This window comes from Cynocephalus volans, chromosome 12, assembly GCF_027409185.1.
Source record: "Cynocephalus volans isolate mCynVol1 chromosome 12, mCynVol1.pri, whole genome shotgun sequence".
Classification (NCBI taxonomy): Eukaryota; Metazoa; Chordata; class Mammalia; order Dermoptera; family Cynocephalidae; genus Cynocephalus; species Cynocephalus volans.
Genome location: NC_084471.1, coordinates 81,988,284 through 81,998,366, shown reverse-complemented (window position 1 = coordinate 81,998,366; position 10,083 = coordinate 81,988,284). Strand labels below are relative to the sequence as shown.

Here is a 10,083-nt window from a genome sequence, read left to right as displayed (position 1 = left end):
ATATGGAAAACAAAGGTTTTTTTGTTTTGTTTTTGTTTTTGTTTTTGCTTTGGTGGCTGACTGGCCTGGGGAACCGAACTCTTGACCTTAGCGTTACAAGGCCATGCTGTAACCAACAACAAAGTTAGGTTTAAGCTCGGAAATAACTGTAAACAGGTTTTTATCCTCCGTGAATGTGTGGGAGGAACACTAGAAGTTCACATGAGGTGAGAAACACTTTTGCATTGTAAGATTGTTCTGCACATTGTCTAGTGTCCCTGGCCCCCACCCACTAAATGACAGTGATGCCTATGCAAATCCCTCCACCCCCAATCTCAATCATTGAGACAGAGACTTCCAAAAATTTCCAAATTTCCCTCTAGGGGGCAGTACCATCCTTGTGAAGAATCACTGAACTGAAAAGATCTGCTGTAGAATAAACTTGCCATTTCTTGTGTGGATGGAGTAGGGCAACACTATTCTGTTGCCTGGCATGGGGGAGGAGTGAGAAGTGGGGGCGAAGGAATGTCTTTTCCCTATTGCTAGCACCCTGGGAAGCTGGGGTTCTGGGGCTTTTACATACACAAATGGCTACCACTTGACACCTTTCTCATGCATATTTTTCTTTGATCAATTGGTCTGGCATAGAAAGCTGGAGTAAAAAACCTTTCCCCATAAAAAATAATGGAATAGATGCAGGAATATATATTTATATATGTGTGTGTATACATATTTGTATATTTTATGTGTATACACACACACACACACAATCATCATGTCTTTGTATTGTAGAAAAAGTGGAATCTAAATGTCCATGAATGGGAGTGTAGATTTAAAAAACAAAGAAAAAAACCTGTGGCACATCCATAAGATGAAATATCATCGTAGCTATTTTTTTAAAAATGAGGTAGATCAGTTCACCAGTCTTGAAGGATACCCTAGATGGCAACAAAACTATAAATTTGATGGGCATAGAAATAGGATTGAAAGGATATAAACTAAAATATTACTAGTGGTTATTCCAGAATCTTAAAAAAGCAGAGGTTGTTAGGAATTTTGCAGTAGAATGACCTCCTAAGTCATGACTGCAAGTCACAGAAAGCCATGTGAGATATCCAGGTTTCAATCTGATACCATTTGATCAGTTTTTACTTTTTTACAGTGGAAATAAACTCAATTAACTTCTATTTTATTTAACAACTTGTTTTTCTATTAAGAAAAATTATATATAACTTGGAAATAAAGCCAAAATATGACTATGTATCTTTTCAAAGTCATACTGGAGGAAGCTCTGGCATCGATTATCTGATTTTCTGGGGCAGTGGTGTTACCAGAAGGCATATCCAGGTTCTTGATTCATGAAAGAAGAATCTTTCATGGACCAGCAAAAGGAAAGGAAGAGAGAGACAGAGAAACAGAACACGTATTCGCTTTATTTCCAAGCGAAGGTACCTGCCAAGTGCACAAGCATCTCCACCAGAGACAGAGAAGGCTGCCCCCGACCTTCTCCATCCTCTCCATCCCATGTGGAAACTCCTAATGACCTGCCTCTGCCCCTCCTGTCCTGCCTGGTGCACAGTCCCTGGCTGATCCCGTCTGAATATTTTGAGTGGCCTCCCTGGGACGTGTCCCTCCTCTGTCCTGCCTCAATAGTTCTCAAACATGCTGGCTTTGGAATCTCACACGTTCTAAAAATTATTGAGAGCTTCAAAGAGCTTTTGTTTAGATGGGTTATTGCAACAAATATTTACTGTATTAGAAATTCTGACAAGATTTAAAAATATTTATTAGCTCATTTTAAAATAGCAACAATAAACTTCACATTAACATGTTTTAAAAATGGCATTTTTCAAAAATAAAAAATTAATGACAGGATGGCATTGTTTTACATTTTTGCAAATTTCTTTAAATGTTTGTCCTACTCAAAGATGGGTGGATTCTCTCATTGGCTTCTGTTTTCAATCTGCTGCAATGTCACGTGTAGGCTCTGGAAAACTCCCCTGTACACAGATGAGAAAAGGAGAGTGAAAGAGATAAATAATGTCTGGGTTACAGTCAAGATGGCAGAATAGATGGTCCCTAGAGTCACTCTCTCTCACAAATCAACCAATTTACAACTGTGAAAATGTAACATCAGCCAAGCTGGGGCTCAGGGGAAGAGGAGGAGAGACCTACTGAGTGCCTGAAAGTGAGAGACACCACGATGAGAGAAAGAAAAAACTGCTTGGAGCATTTCGGGCCGCAGCCATTTTAAGTCTCGAGCTGCTGAGCGCACAGAGTAGGAACCAGCAGAAGCCGCAGCTGTGCCCTTCAGATGAAGTTACTTGGAGGCAGCAGGGGAGAAGAGGGCCTTGGTGGCCCTCAGGACAGCAAGACCACTAATAGGGTTCCTGTGGACCCACGCAGGAGCGAGGAGCCAGAACAGCTGAAAAAGGAGAGCCACTCAGAGGCCGGTGAGTCAGCTCAAGGGACCAGGGCAGGGCTATCCCATGGGAAGTGTTTGGAGCACGGGCGGTGGGGGAGACGGGCCCACTGGGGGAACACTGGGACACAGCAAGGACAGCCAGTCTACTCCCTAGTCAGTGCAGGACCACTCAGAGAGACTGCTTGGGAATGCAGAATTGCACGGGATGCAGTTTAATGAAGAAACTCAGGCCCAGATCAGAACTTCTAACAACCCAGCTGCACCGGGTCTCTGGAGAGCTGGCAGTGCCTATAAGGTCAATCATTAAACCCTGAGCTGCACAAAAAGCCTTCTTTAGGGAAATAGCAGCAAAGCAGCAATTTAGCTAAATCACAGAGCTCAAGTACTGGTTCCTGCAGGAAATTCCCCCATTTTAGAAGTAAGCAAAGGACAAAAAATTAGTTCCAGCTCAGGCACACCACCAGCACCTTGGGGCCTGCCTGGGGACCTGAGGCATGGATCTGCGGGCTGCACCCCCCTCCCACAACCAGGCACACTGCACCAACACCTTGGGGCCTGACTGAGGTCCCATGGTCTGGAGCTGGGGACCAGACAGTCCCCACAACCAGGCATACCACCAGTGCCAAAGAGTATGCCAAGAACATTACCTCCATGTGGGTGGCCCACCACAGCCACCACAATAACCATGGCTGCCACGAAAGCAGCTAGACACCACAACCACCATGCAGATGGTCCGCCAGCCACTGGAGTACATTGACACAAGGAGAGTCACCAGCAGAGATAAAGAAAAGAAGAGGATGTCTCTCTCCACAAAGCCCATTTCAGAGTGACAGAAGAAGCATCCACTTTATGATAATATTGGGGGACCTGACCACACCTCTCAGCATTGGACAGATCATCTAGGGAACAAATCAACAGAGTAACCATATTCTTTCAGAGGAGAGAAGAAATCTAGGGTAATTAGAGGGGGCAGGGGAGAGGGAGAGGGGGATGGGGAGAGATTGGACAAGGGGCATAAAGAATAAGTACAATTTGTAACAATATATATGCCAGTAATATTGATTTGATCACCATATCTCAATGTTGAACCCCCAAAATATGTATATTCAATTTAGATTCAATAAAATTTTTTTTAAAAAGATAAATAATGTCTTAGTATTACTATAAAAATAATTTGACCTTGCAGTCTTCTTGAAAGGATTTTAGGACACTCCCCACCAACTGTCACTGGACACCACTTTGAGAGCCCCTACTCTGGGGGAATGTACATTTAGGACCCAGAGTCCGTGTAGTTAAATGTTAAACAGATTGATATTTGCAAATAATATTTTTTCCTGTACAGATGTAAATAATTTCTGTCTAATAGAAAATATAATTCTAAAGGCTACAGTTTTTATTTTAAATTAACCAGTTTTATATCTAATTTAGCAATCATTTACCAGTGATGATTTTTTTTTGGCAGCTGGCCAGTACAGGGATCTGGGCCCTAGATTACCCCAGTGATTATATACATATCCAGTCTCTAAAATTCTCCTTGGAACCAGTTTTTCCATCCAGCTGGTCCCCTTTATTAATGAGTTAAATAAATCTTTAACCTAGATTCACCTTTGGCATTTTCTTACTTTATATTTATGTGAGAGTCATGTTTTTAAGTAACTGAAAGTTACATTTTTATATTTCTCAACTTTTTATCTTGAAAATTTTCAAGCCTTTAGAAAAGTTTAAAGAATACTACAATGAACAAACACCCTTATGCCATTTACCTAGATTCAATCATTAAAGTTTTGCCATGTTTGCTTTAACTTATTTTCTCCCCAACCCCAATCATCCATCTATCTAAGAGTAAATTTGAACAATGAATTTTCCCAATTGTCAAGGAGGAAAGAAATATTTCCCTTCTCCCCTTCTTATAGCATTTCTATGAGAAAACTTAGTGCTTGTGAATTCTTTCTCTAAACCTCTTTTAAAAAAACAAAACAAAACAAAAACATTTCACTTTAGATGTTAAGTACAAGGGCATTTTCCTATACATCCAAATAAAATGATCTCACTCAGAAAGTTTAGGATTCACACTGTAAGCTACCCTATTATTTACTCTATAGTCCACATTCCTGTTTCTCCAATAGTCCCAATAATGTCCTTTATAGCTTTTCTTTTCTTTTCTAAAAGATGACCAGTAAGGGGATCTTAACCCTTGACTTGGTGGTGTCAGCACCACGCTCTCCCAAGTGAGAGAACCGGCCATCCCTATACAGGATCAGAACCCATGGCCTTGGTGTTATCAGCACCACACTCTCCCAAGTGAGCCACGGGCTGGCCCTCTTTATATCTTTTCTTTCTTTTTTTTTTTTTTGCTTCAAGATCCAGTCAAGAATTGCATATTCCTTTCCTAAGAATTTGAACTCTCCATTGGCCAGGTATGAGCTGATATTTTTTAACCTTTCTTTACACAGAGTTTCTACTTCTTTTCTGTATGTAAGAAAGAAGCAGGTAGATAATGGCATATCATACTGGACTCAAATCTTTGTACTTGCAGACTAATTTTACTCAGCTTCAGTGAAATGGTTAGGATGCTTTGCTTTCAAGTAACAGAAAATCCAAGACAAAAATGACTTCCACAATTACACTTAATATCTCACATAAAAAGAAGTCTAGCATTAGAGCAGCTGCTCAGTGATGTCCTCAAGAAACAAGGTTTTCTCCATCTGTCCATTGTGCCATTCTCAGCATACTGGTTTGTTGGTTTAGGCTGGCCCCGCCTCAGGGTGCCAAGATGACTGCCAGTTTCATGATTATATATGAATAATAATGTTCAGAGGCAGAAAAAATATATATCTCTGCTTGGCTCTTTTTTTTTTTTTTTTTTAATTGAATTCATGTTTGAATAATTACAGGCACTGTGCCTCCCCCCTTCCCCGGCCCAGGCAGCAGCAGGGGTCAGGCAGGTGCTAGGGCATACGTCCCCAGCAGTGAGGACAGCAGTCCCAAGAGTGATTTTCAGAAAATAAAAGAGGATCCCAGGGGCAGGTGATGGAGCCTCCCCCACCAGACACACCAAATTTCAAGACTTTATATATAATATATCTCTATGCCCCAGGGGGAGGAGAGAGACATCTGGCACCATCCTGGAGGGGCCCCAGACAGCCCCAAGCCATCCTGCCTCTTCAGCCACTCTATTAGCTCAGACACATCGCACTATAGTCACCCAATGTCACTGCTGCTGCTGCCGCCACCTTGCAGTCCAGGTATCTGGCTGGGCCATCCGCATATCCATGGGGCTCCAGGTCCCTGGCCCCACCTGACCTCAGTCGTGGTCGGACTCCTCCTCCTCCTCCACCTCACAAAGCCACTCAAAGAAGGCAGTGACAGACTGAAGGCTATGCCCCAGCGCTGCTGCTCAGCAAGGTCCTTGCTACTCTCCCAGCTGTAGAAGGCGTCCTCCTTCACCACGTCCTCGTCACACAGGGCATCAAAGAACATCCGAAGCAGTTTGTTGGGCTGTTCTAATTCCACTGTAAGGGCCTGGAGGGCATGGAGTGCCTGCAGCTCCTCCTGCTCCTCACACAGGTATTTCTGCAGCAGTTTCGCTCGCGCTTTCAGCACCACAACATCCACTTGGAGGGAAGTCTCAAAATAACTGCAGAGTAGCAGACAGTTGTCACAAGGGCTCAAACTTATGTACTGGATGCTATCTGCTGCTCACTCCAGTTGGCTGCCACCAGTCAGACACCTGCTGGCTACTGCCGCCTTCCTTTGGCAGCTTCTCCAGCTGCCTGCTCAGCGCCTCAGAGGGGAGTGCCCCTGGCCTTGGGCTCCTGACCCCACTCCCAGGGTGGATTCCACCTTCTGCTCAGCGGCGAATGCATTAGAAGTTCCTTCCAGCTGAGCCCAGCCTGTCGTCACAGTGTCCCCATCTTTTTGGGACCCATGCTTTTACACAGGAATCCCAGAACCTCCAGCAACAGGGAAGTAGCTTTGCCCAGGGGTCTCAAAGGCTTTGTAATCTTCCTGAACAGCTCATCCACGGGCACCCCACCTTCCTGCAGAATGGGTGTTACCAGTTCTGCTAGGTGTGGCCACACGTGGGGGATGTCAACTTCCATATCCTCAGCCAGTTCCAGAATTTCATACAGCCCTTGGTATGAAAGGAGAGGTGTCCGGTACAGACAGCTGGTGCAGCAGTTGTCCGTCATGCTCACGAGCAATGGTTGTTAGAATCAATGGAGCCAGGCTTCATGATCTTGGTGAGTCATGAGGTGACAATGGGGTGTCTACCTTTGCTGATGGAGACTGTGTTCCAGCCACCATCATCCACAAGTGGAAGGCCACCGCTGATGGGTGGGCCTGCAGGGACACCCTGACACTTGTCTCTGCCCTTGGCCATGAGCTGCTGCGCTTTAATGTGCTCTCAATGCTCCTCCATCTCAGCCTCCTTGTGGATCTGGTCAATAGTCTTGGGACCCCGATCCCCTCTGCGTGGCACCCAATTGCTCCATCGCAGATCCAGCACATCCTGCAGCATAAAGTGGATGCAGGATGATGTCTTCTTTTCTTTAATCATTTTTTCCATCTGGGTGAGATATTGATCCATTTGGGGCTTGGCTTTTTCAAAGTCCAGGTCTTTCCCAATGGTGGCGAGCAGAAGGCAAAGGCATTCGAGGGACTCTTCATTGTGGTTTTTTAAGTAGTTGGGCCACACAGTCATGCGTTATTGCCTCTGTTGACATCTTCAGCTTGAACGATTCCCCAGTAAACTTGATATTCTCTGAAGAGCGCCACTGGGCTGTGTCTCCAGCCTCTTCCAGCTCTTCCTTCAGGCGGCCCCAAAACTCCACCGCAGCAGCTTCATCCATCTCTTTTTGCTTCTTCTCAAAAACCTCATCATCGTCTTTGTCTATTTCAAACTCCTTCTGACATCGATTTAACAACAGTTTTCGGAAGTTCATAGTCATGGTTGGCTTTTCTGTCGTGGGCACTTTAGGTGCCACGAGGCAGCGGGCACATGTTGACACGGCCACAGAGAAGTTGGGCTCTGAAATGGTGAGGTTAATGACCCCTTTGAGGCATTCCTCAGTGTCGCTGGCCAGCTGCGTCACTGCTTCGTCAGCTGCTGGAACATCTGGGGTGTCAGCTTATTCAGGGTTGACTGAACTCTGCAGAACAGGTCCTGGGTTTTGCTACTATCTGCATCCTCTTCCTCTTGGTCCTTATCAGCTGCCATCTGCTTGCTGCTGGGTTTCCAGGCCTTCTCTGTTTTGTTCAGTTTTATGTCTTCAGTCATTAATAGTGTAGCAGTGATCTTCCATGGTTCCTTCTGGGGGCCCTGCTGTGAGTGCCAGGGTCCAAGGCCAGCTGGCCCTTGGGGCAGCTCCCCACTTGGCCTACCCCCTGAGGGCCCATGGTTGCTAAGGGCTGGTTGGCCAAGGTTGGCAAAGGATGGAGTGAAGTCTGGGCCACAACTTATGCATTATAGCCTGGTGGGATCCAGTGGCCACAGTGGTGTCCTATTGGCCTTGTCTGGTACCACATCACTGATACAGGGCAATCCCTCTGGCTTCTGCATCCTGGCAAAGATGAACTGAAAGCCAAGCAAGAACTCACCATCATAGCACTTTTTCTCCTCAAGGTTTAGAGACTTCCTGCTGATCCGACTTATATTCATACTTCTGTTCCCTAGGGATGTTCTTAGCATTGTGAATTTTGCCTTTCTTTGAGTCCCAGGTCTCACCTGCTTCGTCAGGCTGTGGGGCACACTGCTGCCCTCAGTCTCTGGACCTGGACTGTTGCCTGCAGGAGACTGATTTTCCACATCTGGTACTGCGGGGTTCACCTCTTTGAAGGCATCTAGGCATCCACAGACTCCTTCTTATTTAGCTCCTTAATTTTCCATCTCCTCTTTGGCACAGATACTGCCACTTGGGTGGCTGTTGCTGCCACCAAATTCTGAGACGAGTGGGCTGGGATAGGATTGCTGTCTGGGGGAGCAGATCCTCTCCTCCCTTCTCACTCTCGGCTTCTCCTGCTTTTTCCTCTTCCCCTTCCTCCACTTCCTCTTCCTGAGCAGGGGAAGTAGCTGGAGGGGCCACAGCTGGAGTGGCAGAGAAGACAGTGGAGGGGGCCACTGACGCTGTAACCTCCTTGGCCTGCTCCTCTGGCTCACTGATTGGGCTTAAGTCCAGCTGGTGGAGAGGGGGTTCCACTGAGCAATTCCCTCAGGTTGGGCAGTTGGAGTAATGAGCACAGGGACAAGCCTGGGGACAGAGAGGGGCCAGCTCTGGGCTTGACTCCCCCTCCAGATCCTTGGATGGAACCATGCCATTAGGCTCATGAATTTCTACTGTGTGAGATGCCAGAGGGGTGGGAACCTGGAGAGGACTGGAAGAGAACTTGGATTCTGGAACTAGTTTGCTAATGTCACTTCTGTTTCCAATATGGGTTCAGCAAGTAGAGTGCGTTCTGGAGAGAGGCAATATGGCTCCCCAGTTTCACAAGGGAAGGGGATTGATTCTTCTACAGACATTTGTATCATCCCTGTTGTCACAGAGAGGAATAGAGAGGATCGCAAGATTAGGCTCAGACCCCGGTTCCAAGATTGGGGGTAGTGATGGCGTCGGAGAAGGTGACCAAGGCTGGGATTCTGAAGGGCTGTGCTCTGGGCCAGGCAGTCCTGACCCGCCCCCAATGATTTCTCCCTGCAACGTGTCATCCGGCTGGACAATCACAGCAACCTGGGGCATCTCCCCATTAGCTTGAGGCTCCAGACCACGTCCTGTCTGCAGGACACAGAGGGTTACCAAGTCCCACAACTCTTCTTTACTAGAGCCATTTCTACTTTAGCTCTGCCTAGGGAAGGGTGGGTGGGGAGGAAGTACAAGCCCCAGACGTGATCTCCTCCATGATATCCTTTCTTCCTTGGTTTGGATCTTGAATTCAAATCATCTTACTCTCCATCTTGGGAGCAATCTGGGGTGGCTGGTTCATCAAAATTGGGGCAGGTGCCACCCCAATGGGAAACTGTTGCACCCTTTGGGCTGGGTAGTAAGCGCCAGCATAGGTCCCAAACCGTGTAGGGCTTGCACCTGGATGGAAGCCTGGGGCTCCTGGCTGCACAGGGTACTGCTGTGCCGGGACAGCATACGTGGAAGGCCCCTGTCCGGGGATGTAGAAAGCCCCCTGGGAGGCTGGGCAGGAGATCTGGGAAGGAATTATCATTACTTGGGATCCAGCAGGGTGTCTGGGCCGGGCTAGGGTAGAAGTGTTATGGGAGTCCAGGGGATGGGGCAGGAGGGGGGACTGTGGGCTGTGGAGCTTTGTTCATTTCATCCGGTGCCACATCAGGGTTCCCCCAGCACCCCCTCGGTTAAGAATAAGCCCACATCGCAGCCTACAGGTTCTGGGAATCCGAGGGCCCTGAGTCTCCTCCAGTCGGCTCGGCTGAGCCCCAGCCGCCGCACAGACGTGGTCCCCAACCCCTTCCGCCCCGGGCACAGATCCCGCTGGCGGCCACCGCTTCTCCGCAGGCGCAGCCGGCGCCCCCACGCGACCCGAGCAGAGCGCGGAGCCGCCTGGACTGTCTGGAAGACCTGGAAACCCTTCCTGCATGTCCTCCCCGGCAGATTCCCCTGGCTGGATTTCATTCCGTGCCCGGGCACAAACCAGTCTCCTGGTGAGCTGGACAA

General features: G+C 47.4%; 1 pseudogene; it reads right to left on the bottom strand.

Annotated features, from left to right (window-relative positions):
- Positions 1-5,708: 5,708 nt before the first annotated feature.
- LOC134360779 (eukaryotic translation initiation factor 4 gamma 1-like) lies at positions 5,709-9,722 on the bottom strand (annotated as a pseudogene).
- Between the last annotated feature and the right edge of the window lie 361 nt (positions 9,723-10,083).